Raw genomic sequence first — 18321 nt, 5'->3', positions numbered from 1 at the left:
CAGTCAGATTCCCAGGGCCCAGTATTCCACAATCTAAACAGACGTCATGTTCCCAGGCAACAGGATTCCAGAATCACGCCTCAGTCTTGTTCCTGGCCACAGGGTTCCAGAATCAAACCAATGTCAAATTCCCAGGCCATGGGTTTCAAGTATCAGGTCGCAGTCATGTTTCCAGGGCACAGGGTTCTACAATCAAACCTCAGTCATGTTGCCAGTCCACAGATTTCTGCCATCAAACCTCAGTCAAGTTCCCAGGCCACAGATTTCCAGAATCAAACCTCAGTCATATTCCCAGGCCACACTTTTCCAGAATCACGCCTCAGTCATGTTACCAGGCCACCGGGTTCCAGAAATAATCCTCAGTTATATTCCCAGGCTACAGGGTTCCAGAATAAAACCTCAGTCATGTTCCCGATCCACAGGGTTCCAGAATCAAGCCAATGTCAATTTCCGAGGCCATGCGTTTCAAGTATCAGGTCGCAGTCATGTTTCCAGAGCACAGGGTTCAACAGTCAAACCTCAGTAATGTTGCCAGTCCACAGATTTCTGCCATCAAACCTCAGTCAAGTTCCCAGGCCACAGATTTCCAGAATCAAACCTCAGTCATATTCCCAGGCCACAGTTTTCCAGAATCACGCCTCAGTCATGTTCCCTGGCCACAGGGATCCAGAATCAAACCTCAGTCATGTTGCCAGGCCATAGGGTACCACCATCAAACCTCAGTCATATTCCCAGACCACAGGTTTCCACAATCAAACCGATTTCATGTTCCCAGGCAACAGGGTACCAGAATCCAAAGTGATGTCATGTTCCCAGGCCCCAGGATTCCTCAATCTAACATCAGTCATGTTCACAGGCCAATGGTTTCCAAAATCAAACCACAGTCATATTCCCAGGCCACATGGTTCCAGAATCAAACCTCAGTCATGTTCCCAGTCCACAGGATTCCAGAACCAAGCTTTCAGTCAGGTTCCCAGGGCACAGTATTCCATAATCTAAACAGATGTCATGTTCCCAGGCCGCAGGATTCCAGAATCACGCCTCAGTCATGTTCCCAGGCCACAGGGTTCCAGAATCAAACCAATGTCAAATTCCTAGGCCATGGGTTTCCAGTACCAAGCCACAGTCATGTTTCCTGGGCACAGGATTCCAGAATCTCGCCTCAGTCATGTTCCCTGGCCACAGGGTTAAAGAATCAAACCAATGTCAAGTTCCCAAGCCATGGGTTTCAAGTATCAGGTTGCAGTCATGTTTCCAGGGCACAGGGTTCTACAATCAAACCTCAGTCATGTTGCCAGTCCACAGGTTTCTGCCATCAAACCTCAGTCAAGTTCCCAGGCCACAGATTTCCAGAATCAAAGCTCAGTCATATTCCCAGGACACATGGTTCCAGAATCAAACCTCAGTCATGTTTGCAGGCCACAGGATTCCACAATCAAACCACAGTCATGTTCCCAGGAGAAAGGTGTCCAGAAGCAAACCTCAGGCATGTTCCCAGGGAACAGGGTTCCAGAAACAAACCTCAGTCATGTTGCCAGGCCACAGGTTTCCACCATCAAACCTCAGACATATTCCCAAGCCACAGCGTTCCAGAATCAAACCGTTCTCATGTTCCCAGGCCACAGGGTTCCAGAATCCACTGATGACATGTTCCCCGGCCACAGGGTTCCAGAATCCACTGATGTCATGTTCCCAGGCCACAGGATTCCAGAATAAAACCTCAGTCAAGTTCCCTGTCCACAGGGTTCCAGAACCAAGCCTCAGTCAGGTTCCCAGGGCCCAGTATTCCACAGTCTAAACAGATGTCATGTTCCCAGGGCACAGCATTCCAGAATCACGCCTCAGTCTTGTTCCTGGCCACAGGGTTCCAGAATCAAACCAATGTCAAGTTCCCAGGCCATGGGTTTCAAGTATCAGGTCTCAGTCATGTTTCCAGGGTACAGGGTTCTACAATCAAACCTCAGTCATGTTGCCAGTCCACAGATTTCTGCCATCAAACCTCAGTCAAGTTCCCAGGCCACAGATTTCCAGAATCAAACTTCAGTCATATTCCCAGGCCACACTTTTCCAGAATCACGCCTCAGTCATGTTCCCAGGCCACAGCGTTCCAGAATCAAACCAATGTCAAACTCCTAGGCCATGGGTTTCCACTACCAGGCCACAGTCATGTTTCCAGGGCACAGGGTTCTACAATCAAACCTCAGTCATGTTGCCAGTCCACAGGTTTCTGCCATCAAACCTCAGTCAAGTTCCCAGGCCAAAGATTTCCAATATCAAACCTCAGTCATATTCGCAGGACACATGGTTCCAGAATCAAACCTCAGTCATGTTTGCAGGACCCATGATTCTACAATCAGAACACAGTCATGTTCCCAGCACAAAGGTGTCCAGAATCAAACCTCAGTCATGTTCCCAGGGAACAGGGTTCCAGAAACAAACCTCAGTCATGTTGCCAAGCCACAGGTTTCCACCATCAAACCTCAGACATGTTCCCAGCCCACAGGGTTCCAGAATCAAACCGTTCTCATGTTCCCAGGCCACAGGGTTCCAGAATCCACTGATGTCATGTTCCCAGGCCACAGGGTTCGAGAAACAATCCTCAGTTATTTTCGCAGGCTACAGGGTTCCAGAATAAAACCTCAGTCATGTTCCCAGTCCACAGGGTACCAAAACCAAGCCTCAGTCAGATTCCCAGGGCCCAGTATTCCACAATCTAAACAGATGTCATGTTCCCAGGCAACAGGATTCCAGAATCACACCTCAGTCTTGTTCCTGGCCACAGGGTTCCAGAATCAAACCAATGTCAAATTCCCAGGCCATGGGTTTCAAGTATCAGGTCGCAGTCATGTTTCCAGGGCACAGGGTTCTACAATCAAACCTCAGTCATGTTGCCAGTCCACAGATTTCTGCCATCAAACCTCAGTCAAGTTCCCAGGCCACAGATTTCCAGAATCAAACCTCAGTCATATTCCCAGGCCACACTTTTCCAGAATCACGCCTCAGTCATGTTACCAGGCCACCGGGTTCCAGAAACAATCCTCAGTTATATTCCCAGGCTACAGGGTTCCAGAATAAAACCTCAGTCATGTTCCCGGTCGACAGGGTTCCAGAATCAAACCAATGTCAATTTCCCAGGCCATGCGTTTCAAGTATCAGGTCGCAGTCATGTTTCCAGAGCACAGGGTTCAACAATCAAACCTCAGTAATGTTGCCAGTCCACAGATTTCTGCCATCAAACCTCAGTCAAGTTCCCAGGCCACAGATTTCCAGAATCAAACCTCAGTCATATTCCCAGGCCACAGTTTTCCAGAATCACGCCTCAGTCATGTTCCCTGGCCACAGGGATCCAGAATCAAACCTCAGTCATGTTGCCAGGCCATAGGGTACCACCATCAAACCTCAGTCATATTCCCAGACCACAGGTTTCCACAATCAAACCGATTTCATGTTCCCAGGCAACAGGGTACCAGAATCCAAAGTGATGTCATGTTCCCAGGCCCCAGGATTCCTCAATCTAACATCAGTCATGTTCACAGGCCAATGGTTTCCAAAATCAAACCACAGTCATATTCCCAGGCCACATGGTTCCAGAATCAAACCTCAGTCATGTTCCCAGTCCACAGGATTCCAGAACCAAGCTTTCAGTCAGGTTCCCAGGGCACAGTATTCCATAATCTAAACAGATGTCATGTTCCCAGGCCGCAGGATTCCAGAATCACGCCTCAGTCATGTTCCCAGGCCACAGGGTTCCAGAATCAAACCAATGTCAAATTCCTAGGCCATGGGTTTCCAGTAACAAGCCACAGTCATGTTTCCTGGGCACAGGATTCCAGAATCTCGCCTCAGTCATGTTCCCTGGCCACAGGGTTAAAGAATCAAACCAATGTCAAGTTCCCAAGCCATGGGTTTCAAGTATCAGGTCGCAGTCATGTTTCCAGGGTACAGGGTTCTACAATCAAACCTCAGTCATGTTGCCAGTCCACAGGTTTCTGCCATGAAACCTCAGTCAAGTTCCCAGGCCACAGATTTCCAGAATCAAAGCTCAGTCATATTCCCAGGACACATGGTTCCAGAATCAAACCTCAGTCATGTTCGCAGGCCACAGGATTCCACAATCAAACCACAGTCATGTTCCCAGGAGAAAGGTGTCCAGAAGCAAACCTCAGTCATGTTCCCAGGGAACAGGGTTCCAGAAACAAACCTCAGTCATGTTGCCAGGCCACAGGTTTCCACCATCAAACCTCAGACATATTCCCAAGCCACAGGGTTCCAGAATCAAACCGTTCTCATGTTCCCAGGCCACAGGGTTCCAGAATCCACTGATGACATGTTCCCCGGCCACAGGGTTCCAGAATCCACTGATGTCATGTTCCCAGGCCACAGGATTCCAGAATAAAACCTCAGTCAAGTTCCCTGTCCACAGGGTTCCAGAACCAAGCCTCAGTCAGGTTCCCAGGGCCCAGTATTCCACAATCTAAACAGATGTCATGTTCCCAGGGCACAGCATTCCAGAATCACGCCTCAGTCTTGTTCCTGGCCACAGGGTTCCAGAATCAAACCAATGTCAAGTTCCCAGGCCATGGGTTTCAAGTATCAGGTCTCAGTCATGTTTCCAGGGTACAGGGTTCTACAATCAAACCTCAGTCATGTTGCCAGTCCACAGATTTCTGCCATCAAACCTCAGTCAAGTTCCCAGGCCACAGATTTCCAGAATCAAACTTCAGTCATATTCCCAGGCCACACTTTTCCAGAATCACGCCTCAGTCATGTTCCCAGGCCACAGCGTTCCAGAATCAAACCAATGTCAAACTCCTAGGCCATGGGTTTCCACTACCAGGCCACAGTCATGTTTCCAGGGCACAGGGTTCTACAATCAAACCTCAGTCATGTTGCCAGTCCACAGGTTTCTGCCATCAAACCTCAGTCAAGTTCCCAGGCCAAAGATTTCCAATATCAAACCTCAGTCATATTCGCAGGACACATGGTTCCAGAATCAAACCTCAGTCATGTTTGCAGGACCCATGATTCTACAATCAGAACACAGTCATGTTCCCAGCACAAAGGTGTCCAGAATCAAACCTCAGTCATGTTCCCAGGGAACAGGGTTCCAGAAACAAACCTCAGTCATGTTGCCAAGCCACAGGTTTCCACCATCAAACCTCAGACATGTTCCCAGGCCACAGGGTTGCAGAATCAAACCGTTCTCATGTTCCCAGGCCACAGGGTTCCAGAATCCACTGATGTCATGTTCCCAGGCCACAGGGTTCGAGAAACAATCCTCAGTTATTTTCGCAGGCTACAGGGTTCCAGAATAAAACCTCAGTCATGTTCCCAGTCCATAGGGTACCAAAACCAAGCCTCAGTCAGATTCCCAGGGCCCAGTATTCCACAATCTAAACAGACGTCATGTTCCCAGGCAACAGGATTCCAGAATCACGCCTCAGTCTTGTTCCTGGCCACAGGGTTCCAGAATCAAACCAATGTCAAATTCCCAGGCCATGGGTTTCAAGTATCAGGTCGCAGTCATGTTTCCAGGGCACAGGGTTCTACAATCAAACCTCAGTCATGTTGCCAGTCCACAGATTTCTGCCATCAAACCTCAGTCAAGTTCCCAGGCCACAGATTTCCAGAATCAAACCTCAGTCATATTCCCAGGCCACACTTTTCCAGAATCACGCCTCAGTCATGTTACCAGGCCACCGGGTTCCAGAAATAATCCTCAGTTATATTCCCAGGCTACAGGGTTCCAGAATAAAACCTCAGTCATGTTCCCGATCCACAGGGTTCCAGAATCAAGCCAATGTCAATTTCCGAGGCCATGCGTTTCAAGTATCAGGTCGCAGTCATGTTTCCAGAGCACAGGGTTCAACAGTCAAACCTCAGTAATGTTGCCAGTCCACAGATTTCTGCCATCAAACCTCAGTCAAGTTCCCAGGCCACAGATTTCCAGAATCAAACCTCAGTCATATTCCCAGGCCACAGTTTTCCAGAATCACGCCTCAGTCATGTTCCCTGGCCACAGGGATCCAGAATCAAACCTCAGTCATGTTGCCAGGCCATAGGGTACCACCATCAAACCTCAGTCATATTCCCAGACCACAGGTTTCCACAATCAAACCGATTTCATGTTCCCAGGCAACAGGGTACCAGAATCCAAAGTGATGTCATGTTCCCAGGCCCCAGGATTCCTCAATCTAACATCAGTCATGTTCACAGGCCAATGGTTTCCAAAATCAAACCACAGTCATATTCCCAGGCCACATGGTTCCAGAATCAAACCTCAGTCATGTTCCCAGTCCACAGGATTCCAGAACCAAGCTTTCAGTCAGGTTCCCAGGGCACAGTATTCCATAATCTAAACAGATGTCATGTTCCCAGGCCGCAGGATTCCAGAATCACACCTCAGTCATGTTCCCAGGCCACAGGGTTCCAGAATCAAACCAATGTCAAATTCCTAGGCCATGGGTTTCCAGTACCAAGCCACAGTCATGTTTCCTGGGCACAGGATTCCAGAATCTCGCCTCAGTCATGTTCCCTGGCCACAGGGTTAAAGAATCAAACCAATGTCAAGTTCCCAAGCCATGGGTTTCAAGTATCAGGTTGCAGTCATGTTTCCAGGGCACAGGGTTCTACAATCAAACCTCAGTCATGTTGCCAGTCCACAGGTTTCTGCCATCAAACCTCAGTCAAGTTCCCAGGCCACAGATTTCCAGAATCAAAGCTCAGTCATATTCCCAGGACACATGGTTCCAGAATCAAACCTCAGTCATGTTTGCAGGCCACAGGATTCCACAATCAAACCACAGTCATGTTCCCAGGAGAAAGGTGTCCAGAAGCAAACCTCAGGCATGTTCCCAGGGAACAGGGTTCCAGAAACAAACCTCAGTCATGTTGCCAGGCCACAGGTTTCCACCTTCAAACCTCAGACATATTCCCAAGCCACAGCGTTCCAGAATCAAACCGTTCTCATGTTCCCAGGCCACAGGGTTCCAGAATCCACTGATGACATGTTCCCCGGCCACAGGGTTCCAGAATCCACTGATGTCATGTTCCCAGGCCACAGGATTCCAGAATAAAACCTCAGTCAAGTTCCCTGTCCACAGGGTTCCAGAACCAAGCCTCAGTCAGGTTCCCAGGGCCCAGTATTCCACAGTCTAAACAGATGTCATGTTCCCAGGGCACAGCATTCCAGAATCACGCCTCAGTCTTGTTCCTGGCCACAGGGTTCCAGAATCAAACCAATGTCAAGTTCCCAGGCCATGGGTTTCAAGTATCAGGTCTCAGTCATGTTTCCAGGGTACAGGGTTCTACAATCAAACCTCAGTCATGTTGCCAGTCCACAGATTTCTGCCATCAAACCTCAGTCAAGTTCCCAGGCCACAGATTTCCAGAATCAAACTTCAGTCATATTCCCAGGCCACACTTTTCCAGAATCACGCCTCAGTCATGTTCCCAGGCCACAGCGTTCCAGAATCAAACCAATGTCAAACTCCTAGGCCATGGGTTTCCACTACCAGGCCACAGTCATGTTTCCAGGGCACAGGGTTCTACAATCAAACCTCAGTCATGTTGCCAGTCCACAGGTTTCTGCCATCAAACCTCAGTCAAGTTCCCAGGCCAAAGATTTCCAATATCAAACCTCAGTCATATTCGCAGGACACATGGTTCCAGAATCAAACCTCAGTCATGTTTGCAGGACCCATGATTCTACAATCAGAACACAGTCATGTTCCCAGCACAAAGGTGTCCAGAATCAAACCTCAGTCATGTTCCCAGGGAACAGGGTTCCAGAAACAAACCTCAGTCATGTTGCCAAGCCACAGGTTTCCACCATCAAACCTCAGACATGTTCCCAGCCCACAGGGTTCCAGAATCAAACCGTTCTCATGTTCCCAGGCCACAGGGTTCCAGAATCCACTGATGTCATGTTCCCAGGCCACAGGGTTCGAGAAACAATCCTCAGTTATTTTCGCAGGCTACAGGGTTCCAGAATAAAACCTCAGTCATGTTCCCAGTCCACAGGGTACCAAAACCAAGCCTCAGTCAGATTCCCAGGGCCCAGTATTCCACAATCTAAACAGATGTCATGTTCCCAGGCAACAGGATTCCAGAATCACACCTCAGTCTTGTTCCTGGCCACAGGGTTCCAGAATCAAACCAATGTCAAATTCCCAGGCCATGGGTTTCAAGTATCAGGTCGCAGTCATGTTTCCAGGGCACAGGGTTCTACAATCAAACCTCAGTCATGTTGCCAGTCCACAGATTTCTGCCATCAAACCTCAGTCAAGTTCCCAGGCCACAGATTTCCAGAATCAAACCTCAGTCATATTCCCAGGCCACACTTTTCCAGAATCACGCCTCAGTCATGTTACCAGGCCACCGGGTTCCAGAAACAATCCTCAGTTATATTCCCAGGCTACAGGGTTCCAGAATAAAACCTCAGTCATGTTCCCGGTCCACAGGGTTCCAGAATCAAACCAATGTCAATTTCCCAGGCCATGCGTTTCAAGTATCAGGTCGCAGTCATGTTTCCAGAGCACAGGGTTCAACAATCAAACCTCAGTAATGTTGCCAGTCCACAGATTTCTGCCATCAAACCTCAGTCAAGTTCCCAGGCCACAGATTTCCAGAATCAAACCTCAGTCATATTCCCAAGCCACAGTTTTCCAGAATCACGCCTCAGTCATGTTCCCTGGCCACAGGGATCCAGAATCAAACCTCAGTCATGTTGCCAGGCCATAGGGTACCACCATCAAACCTCAGTCATATTCCCAGACCACAGGTTTCCACAATCAAACCGATTTCATGTTCCCAGGCAACAGGGTACCAGAATCCAAAGTGATGTCATGTTCCCAGGCCCCAGGATTCCTCAATCTAACATCAGTCATGTTCACAGGCCAATGGTTTCCAAAATCAAACCACAGTCATATTCCCAGGCCACATGGTTCCAGAATCAAACCTCAGTCATGTTCCCAGTCCACAGGATTCCAGAACCAAGCTTTCAGTCAGGTTCCCAGGGCACAGTATTCCATAATCTAAACAGATGTCATGTTCCCAGGCCGCAGGATTCCAGAATCACGCCTCAGTCATGTTCCCAGGCCACAGGGTTCCAGAATCAAACCAATGTCAAATTCCTAGGCCATGGGTTTCCAGTACCAAGCCACAGTCATGTTTCCTGGGCACAGGATTCCAGAATCTCGCCTCAGTCATGTTCCCTGGCCACAGGGTTAAAGAATCAAACCAATGTCAAGTTCCCAAGCCATGGGTTTCAAGTATCAGGTCGCAGTCATGTTTCCAGGGTACAGGGTTCTACAATCAAACCTCAGTCATGTTGCCAGTCCACAGGTTTCTGCCATGAAACCTCAGTCAAGTTCCCAGGCCACAGATTTCCAGAATCAAAGCTCAGTCATATTCCCAGGACACATGGTTCCAGAATCAAACCTCAGTCATGTTCACAGGCCACAGGATTCCACAATCAAACCACAGTCATGTTCCCAGGAGAAAGGTGTCCAGAAGCAAACCTCAGTCATGTTCCCAGGGAACAGGGTTCCAGAAACAAACCTCAGTCATGTTGCCAGGCCACAGGTTTCCACCATCAAACCTCAGACATATTCCCAAGCCACAGGGTTCCAGAATCAAACCGTTCTCATGTTCCCAGGCCACAGGGTTCCAGAATCCACTGATGACATGTTCCCCGGCCACAGGGTTCCAGAATCCACTGATGTCATGTTCCCAGGCCACAGGATTCCAGAATAAAACCTCAGTCAAGTTCCCTGTCCACAGGGTTCCAGAACCAAGCCTCAGTCAGGTTCCCAGGGCCCAGTATTCCACAATCTAAACAGATGTCATGTTCCCAGGGCACAGCATTCCAGAATCACGCCTCAGTCTTGTTCCTGGCCACAGGGTTCCAGAATCAAACCAATGTCAAGTTCCCAGGCCATGGGTTTCAAGTATCAGGTCTCAGTCATGTTTCCAGGGTACAGGGTTCTACAATCAAACCTCAGTCATGTTGCCAGTCCACAGATTTCTGCCATCAAACCTCAGTCAAGTTCCCAGGCCACAGATTTCCAGAATCAAAGCTCAGTCATATTCCCAGGACACATGGTTCCAGAATCAAACCTCAGTCATGTTTGCAGGCCACAGGATTCCACAATCAAACCACAGTCATGTTCCCAGGAGAAAGGTGTCCAGAAGCAAACCTCAGGCATGTTCCCAGGGAACAGGGTTCCAGAAACAAACCTCAGTCATGTTGCCAGGCCACAGGTTTCCACCATCAAACCTCAGACATATTCCCAAGCCACAGGGTTCCAGAATCAAACCGTTCTCATGTTCCCAGGCCACAGGGTTCCAGAATTCACTGATGACATGTTCCCCGGCCACAGGGTTCCAGAATCCACTGATGTCATGTTCCCAGGCCACAGGATTCCAGAATAAAACCTCAGTCAAGTTCCCTGTCCACAGGGTTCCAGAACCAAGCCTCAGTCAGGTTCCCAGGGCCCAGTATTCCACAATCTAAACAGATGTCATGTTCCCAGGGCACAGCATTCCAGAATCACGCCTCAGTCTTGTTCCTGGCCACAGGGTTCCAGAATCAAACCAATGTCAAGTTCCCAGGCCATGGGTTTCAAGTATCAGGTCTCAGTCATGTTTCCAGGGTACAGGGTTCTACAATCAAACCTCAGTCATGTTGCCAGTCCACAGATTTCTGCCATCAAACCTCAGTCAAGTTCCCAGGCCACAGATTTCCAGAATCAAACTTCAGTCATATTCCCAGGCCACACTTTTCCAGAATCACGCCTCAGTCATGTTCCCAGGCCACAGCGTTCCAGAATCAAACCAATGTCAAACTCCTAGGCCATGGGTTTCCACTACCAGGCCACAGTCATGTTTCCAGGGCACAGGGTTCTACAATCAAACCTCAGTCATGTTGCCAGTCCACAGGTTTCTGCCATCAAACCTCAGTCAAGTTCCCAGGCCAAAGATTTCCAATATCAAACCTCAGTCATATTCGCAGGACACATGGTTCCAGAATCAAACCTCAGTCATGTTTGCAGGACCCATGATTCTACAATCAGAACACAGTCATGTTCCCAGCACAAAGGTGTCCAGAATCAAACCTCAGTCATGTTCCCAGGGAACAGGGTTCCAGAAACAAACCTCAGTCATGTTGCCAAGCCACAGGTTTCCACCATCAAACCTCAGACATGTTCCCAGGCCACAGGGTTCCAGAATCAAACCGTTCTCATGTTCCCAGGCCACTGGGTTCCAGAATCCACTGATGTCATGTTCCCAGGCCACAGGGTTCGAGAAACAATCCTCAGTTATTTTCGCAGGCTACAGGGTTCCAGAATAAAACCTCAGTCATGTTCCCAGTCCATAGGGTACCAAAACCAAGCCTCAGTCAGATTCCCAGGGCACAGTATTCCACAATCTAAACAGATGTCATGTTCCCAGGCAACAGGATTCCAGAATCACACCTCAGTCTTGTTCCTGGCCACAGGGTTCCAGAATCAAACCAATGTCAAATTCCCAGGCCATGGGTTTCAAGTATCAGGTCGCAGTCATGTTTCCAGGGCACAGGGTTCTACAATCAAACCTCAGTCATGTTGCCAGTCCACAGATTTCTGCCATCAAACCTCAGTCAAGTTCCCAGGCCACAGATTTCCAGAATCAAACCTCAGTCATATTCCCAGGCCACACTTTTCTAGAATCACGCCTCAGTCATGTTACCAGGCCACTGGGTTCCAGAAACAATCCTCAGTTATATTCCCAGGCTACAGGGTTCCAGAATAAAACCTCAGTCATGTTCCCGGTCCACAGGGTTCCAGAATCAAACCAATGTCAATTTCCCAGGCCATGCGTTTCAAGTATCAGGTCGCAGTCATGTTTCCAGAGCACAGGGTTCAACAATCAAACCTCAGTAATGTTGCCAGTCCACAGATTTCTGCCATCAAACCTCAGTCAAGTTCCCAGGCCACAGATTTCCAGAATCAAACCTCAGTCATATTCCCAAGCCACAGTTTTCCAGAATCACGCCTCAGTCATGTTCCCTGGCCACAGGGATCCAGAATCAAACCTCAGTCATGTTGCCAGGCCATAGGGTACCACCATCAAACCTCAGTCATATTCCCAGACCACAGGTTTCCACAATCAAACCGATTTCATGTTCCCAGGCAACAGGGTACCAGAATCCAAAGTGATGTCATGTTCCCAGGCCCCAGGATTCCTCAATCTAACATCAGTCATGTTCACAGGCCAATGGTTTCCAAAATCAAACCACAGTCATATTCCCAGGCCACATGGTTCCAGAATCAAACCTCAGTCATGTTCCCAGTCCACAGGATTCCAGAACCAAGCTTTCAGTCAGGTTCCCAGGGCACAGTATTCCATAATCTAAACAGATGTCATGTTCCCAGGCCGCAGGATTCCAGAATCACGCCTCAGTCATGTTCCCAGGCCACAGGGTTCCAGAATCAAACCAATGTCAAATTCCTAGGCCATGGGTTTCCAGTACCAAGCCACAGTCATGTTTCCTGGGCACAGGATTCCAGAATCTCGCCTCAGTCATGTTCCCTGGCCACAGGGTTAAAGAATCAAACCAATGTCAAGTTCCCAAGCCATGGGTTTCAAGTATCAGGTCGCAGTCATGTTTCCAGGGTACAGGGTTCTACAATCAAACCTCAGTCATGTTGCCAGTCCACAGGTTTCTGCCATGAAACCTCAGTCAAGTTCCCAGGCCACAGATTTCCAGAATCAAAGCTCAGTCATATTCCCAGGACACATGGTTCCAGAATCAAACCTCAGTCATGTTCGCAGGCCACAGGATTCCACAATCAAACCACAGTCATGTTCCCAGGAGAAAGGTGTCCAGAAGCAAACCTCAGTCATGTTCCCAGGGAACAGGGTTCCAGAAACAAACCTCAGTCATGTTGCCAGGCCACAGGTTTCCACCATCAAACCTCAGACATATTCCCAAGCCACAGGGTTCCAGAATCAAACCGTTCTCATGTTCCCAGGCCACAGGGTTCCAGAATCCACTGATGACATGTTCCCCGGCCACAGGGTTCCAGAATCCACTGATGTCATGTTCCCAGGCCACAGGATTCCAGAATAAAACCTCAGTCAAGTTCCCTGTCCACAGGGTTCCAGAACCAAGCCTCAGTCAGGTTCCCAGGGCCCAGTATTCCACAATCTAAACAGATGTCATGTTCCCAGGGCACAGCATTCCAGAATCACGCCTCAGTCTTGTTCCTGGCCACAGGGTTCCAGAATCAAACCAATGTCAAGTTCCCAGGCCATGGGTTTCAAGTATCAGGTCTCAGTCATGTTTCCAGGGTACAGGGTTCTACAATCAAACCTCAGTCATGTTGCCAGTCCACAGATTTCTGCCATCAAACCTCAGTCAAGTTCCCAGGCCACAGATTTCCAGAATCAAACTTCAGTCATATTCCCAGGCCACACTTTTCCAGAATCACGCCTCAGTCATGTTCCCAGGCCACAGCGTTCCAGAATCAAACCAATGTCAAACTCCTAGGCCATGGGTTTCCACTACCAGGCCACAGTCATGTTTCCAGGGCACAGGGTTCTACAATCAAACCTCAGTCATGTTGCCAGTCCACAGGTTTCTGCCATCAAACCTCAGTCAAGTTCCCAGGCCAAAGATTTCCAATATCAAACCTCAGTCATATTCGCAGGACACATGGTTCCAGAATCAAACCTCAGTCATGTTTGCAGGACCCATGATTCTACAATCAGAACACAGTCATGTTCCCAGCACAAAGGTGTCCAGAATCAAACCTCAGTCATGTTCCCAGGGAACAGGGTTCCAGAAACAAACCTCAGTCATGTTGCCAAGCCACAGGTTTCCACCATCAAACCTCAGACATGTTCCCAGGCCACAGGGTTGCAGAATCATACCGTTCTCATGTTCCCAGGCCACAGGGTTCCAGAATCCACTGATGTCATGTTCCCAGGCCACAGGGTTCGAGAAACAATCCTCAGTTATTTTCGCAGGCTACAGGGTTCCAGAATAAAACCTCAGTCATGTTCCCAGTCCATAGGGTACCAAAACCAAGCCTCAGTCAGATTCCCAGGGCCCAGTATTCCACAATCTAAACAGACGTCATGTTCCCAGGCAACAGGATTCCAGAATCACGCCTCAGTCTTGTTCCTGGCCACAGGGTTCCAGAATCAAACCAATGTCAAATTCCCAGGCCATGGGTTTCAAGTATCAGGTCGCAGTCATGTTTCCAGGGCACAGGGTTCTACAATCAAACCTCAGTCATGTTGCCAGTCCACAGATTTCTGCCATCAAACCTCAGTCAAGTTCCCAGGCCACAGATTTCCAGAATCAAACCTCAGTCATATTCCCAGGCCACACTTTTCCAGAATCACGCCTCAGTCATGTTACCAGGCCACCGGGTTCCAGAAATAATCCTCAGTTATATTCCTAGGCTACAGGGTTCCAGAATAAAACCTCAGTCATGTTCCCGATCCACAGGGTTCCAGAATCAAGCCAATGTCAATTTCCGAGGCCATGCGTTTCAAGTATCAGGTCGCAGTCATGTTTCCAGAGCACAGGGTTCAACAGTCAAACCTCAGTAATGTTGCCAGTCCACAGATTTCTGCCATCAAACCTCAGTCAAGTTCCCAGGCCACAGATTTCCAGAATCAAACCTCAGTCATATTCCCAGGCCACAGTTTTCCAGAATCACGCCTCAGTCATGTTCCCTGGCCACAGGGATCCAGAATCAAACCTCAGTCATGTTGCCAGGCCATAGGGTACCACCATCAAACCTCAGTCATATTCCCAGACCACAGGTTTCCACAATCAAACCGATTTCATGTTCCCAGGCAACAGGGTACCAGAATCCAAAGTGATGTCATGTTCCCAGGCCCCAGGATTCCTCAATCTAACATCAGTCATGTTCACAGGCCAATGGTTTCCAAAATCAAACCACAGTCATATTCCCAGGCCACATGGTTCCAGAATCAAACCTCAGTCATGTTCCCAGTCCACAGGATTCCAGAACCAAGCTTTCAGTCAGGTTCCCAGGGCACAGTATTCCATAATCTAAACAGATGTCATGTTCCCAGGCCGCAGGATTCCAGAATCACACCTCAGTCATGTTCCCAGGCCACAGGGTTCCAGAATCAAACCAATGTCAAATTCCTAGGCCATGGGTTTCCAGTACCAAGCCACAGTCATGTTTCCTGGGCACAGGATTCCAGAATCTCGCCTCAGTCATGTTCCCTGGCCACAGGGTTAAAGAATCAAACCAATGTCAAGTTCCCAAGCCATGGGTTTCAAGTATCAGGTTGCAGTCATGTTTCCAGGGCACAGGGTTCTACAATCAAACCTCAGTCATGTTGCCAGTCCACAGGTTTCTGCCATCAAACCTCAGTCAAGTTCCCAGGCCACAGATTTCCAGAATCAAAGCTCAGTCATATTCCCAGGACACATGGTTCCAGAATCAAACCTCAGTCATGTTTGCAGGCCACAGGATTCCACAATCAAACCACAGTCATGTTCCCAGGAGAAAGGTGTCCAGAAGCAAACCTCAGGCATGTTCCCAGGGAACAGGGTTCCAGAAACAAACCTCAGTCATGTTGCCAGGCCACAGGTTTCCACCATCAAACCTCAGACATATTCCCAAGCCACAGCGTTCCAGAATCAAACCGTTCTCATGTTCCCAGGCCACAGGGTTCCAGAATCCACTGATGACATGTTCCCCGGCCACAGGGTTCCAGAATCCACTGATGTCATGTTCCCAGGCCACAGGATTCCAGAATAAAACCTCAGTCAAGTTCCCTGTCCACAGGGTTCCAGAACCAAGCCTCAGTCAGGTTCCCAGGGCCCAGTATTCCACAGTCTAAACAGATGTCATGTTCCCAGGGCACAGCATTCCAGAATCACGCCTCAGTCTTGTTCCTGGCCACAGGGTTCCAGAATCAAACCAATGTCAAGTTCCCAGGCCATGGGTTTCAAGTATCAGGTCTCAGTCATGTTTCCAGGGTACAGGGTTCTACAATCAAACCTCAGTCATGTTGCCAGTCCACAGATTTCTGCCATCAAACCTCAGTCAAGTTCCCAGGCCACAGATTTCCAGAATCAAACTTCAGTCATATTCCCAGGCCACACTTTTCCAGAATCACGCCTCAGTCATGTTCCCAGGCCACAGCGTTCCAGAATCAAACCAATGTCAAACTCCTAGGCCATGGGTTTCCACTACCAGGCCACAGTCATGTTTCCAGGGCACAGGGTTCTACAATCAAACCTCAGTCATGTTGCCAGTCCACAGGTTTCTGCCATCAAACCTCAGTCAAGTTCCCAGGCCAAAGATTTCCAATATCAAACCTCAGTCATATTCGCAGGACACATGGTTCCAGAATCAAACCTCAGTCATGTTTGCAGGACCCATGATTCTACAATCAGAACACAGTCATGTTCCCAGCACAAAGGTGTCCAGAATCAAACCTCAGTCATGTTCCCAGGGAACAGGGTTCCAGAAACAAACCTCAGTCATGTTGCCAAGCCACAGGTTTCCACCATCAAACCTCAGACATGTTCCCAGCCCACAGGGTTCCAGAATCAAACCGTTCTCATGTTCCCAGGCCACAGGGTTCCAGAATCCACTGATGTCATGTTCCCAGGCCACAGGGTTCCAGAATCCACTGATGTCATGTTCCCAGGCCACAGGATTCCAGAATAAAACCTCAGTCAAGTTCCCTGTCCACAGGGTTCCAGAACCAAGCCTCAGTCAGGTTCCCAGGGCCCAGTATTCCACAGTCTAAACAGATGTCATGTTCCCAGGGCACAGCATTCCAGAATCACGCCTCAGTCTTGTTCCTGGCCACAGGGTTCCAGAATCAAACCAATGTCAAGTTCCCAGGCCATGGGTTTCAAGTATCAGGTCGCAGTCATGTTTCCAGGGCACAGGGTTCTACAATCAAACCTCAGTCATGTTGCCAGTCCACAGATTTCTGCCATCAAACCTCAGTCAAGTTCCCAGGCCACAGATTTCCAGAATCAAACCTCAGTCATATTCCCAGGCCACACTTTTCCAGAATCACGCCTCAGTCATGTTACCAGGCCACCGGGTTCCAGAAATAATCCTCAGTTATATTCCCAGGCTACAGGGTTCCAGAATAAAACCTCAGTCATGTTCACGATCCACAGGGTTCAAGAATCAAGCCAATGTCAATTTCCGAGGCCATGCGTTTCAAGTATCAGGTCGCAGTCATGTTTCCAGAGCACAGGGTTCAACAGTCAAACCTCAGTAATGTTGCCAGTCCACAGATTTCTGCCATCAAACCTCAGTCAAGTTCCCAGGCCACAGATTTCCAGAATCAAACCTCAGTCATATTCCCAGGCCACAGTTTTCCAGAATCACGCCTCAGTCATGTTCCCTGGCCACAGGGATCCAGAATCAAACCTCAGTCATGTTGCCAGGCCATAGGGTACCACCATCAAACCTCAGTCATATTCCCAGACCACAGGTTTCCACAATCAAACCGATTTCATGTTCCCAGGCAACAGGGTACCAGAATCCAAAGTGATGTCATGTTCCCAGGCCCCAGGATTCCTCAATCTAACATCAGTCATGTTCACAGGCCAATGGTTTCCAAAATCAAACCACAGTCATATTCCCAGGCCACATGGTTCCAGAATCAAACCTCAGTCATGTTCCCAGTCCACAGGATTCCAGAACCAAGCTTTCAGTCAGGTTCCCAGGGCACAGTATTCCATAATCTAAACAGATGTCATGTTCCCAGGCCGCAGGATTCCAGAATCACACCTCAGTCATGTTCCCAGGCCACAGGGTTCCAGAATCAAACCAATGTCAAATTCCTAGGCCATGGGTTTCCAGTACCAAGCCACAGTCATGTTTCCTGGGCACAGGATTCCAGAATCTCGCCTCAGTCATGTTCCCTGGCCACAGGGTTAAAGAATCAAACCAATGTCAAGTTCCCAAGCCATGGGTTTCAAGTATCAGGTTGCAGTCATGTTTCCAGGGCACAGGGTTCTACAATCAAACCTCAGTCATGTTGCCAGTCCACAGGTTTCTGCCATCAAACCTCAGTCAAGTTCCCAGGCCACAGATTTCCAGAATCAAAGCTCAGTCATATTCCCAGGACACATGGTTCCAGAATCAAACCTCAGTCATGTTTGCAGGCCACAGGATTCCACAATCAAACCACAGTCATGTTCCCAGGAGAAAGGTGTCCAGAAGCAAACCTCAGGCATGTTCCCAGGGAACAGGGTTCCAGAAACAAACCTCAGTCATGTTGCCAGGCCACAGGTTTCCACCATCAAACCTC

The sequence above is a fragment of the Balaenoptera borealis genome, assembly GCF_965194805.1.
Source record: "Balaenoptera borealis genome assembly, chromosome: 19".
NCBI lineage: Eukaryota > Metazoa > Chordata > Mammalia > Artiodactyla > Balaenopteridae > Balaenoptera > Balaenoptera borealis.
Note: the sequence above shows the minus strand (reverse complement) of the source record.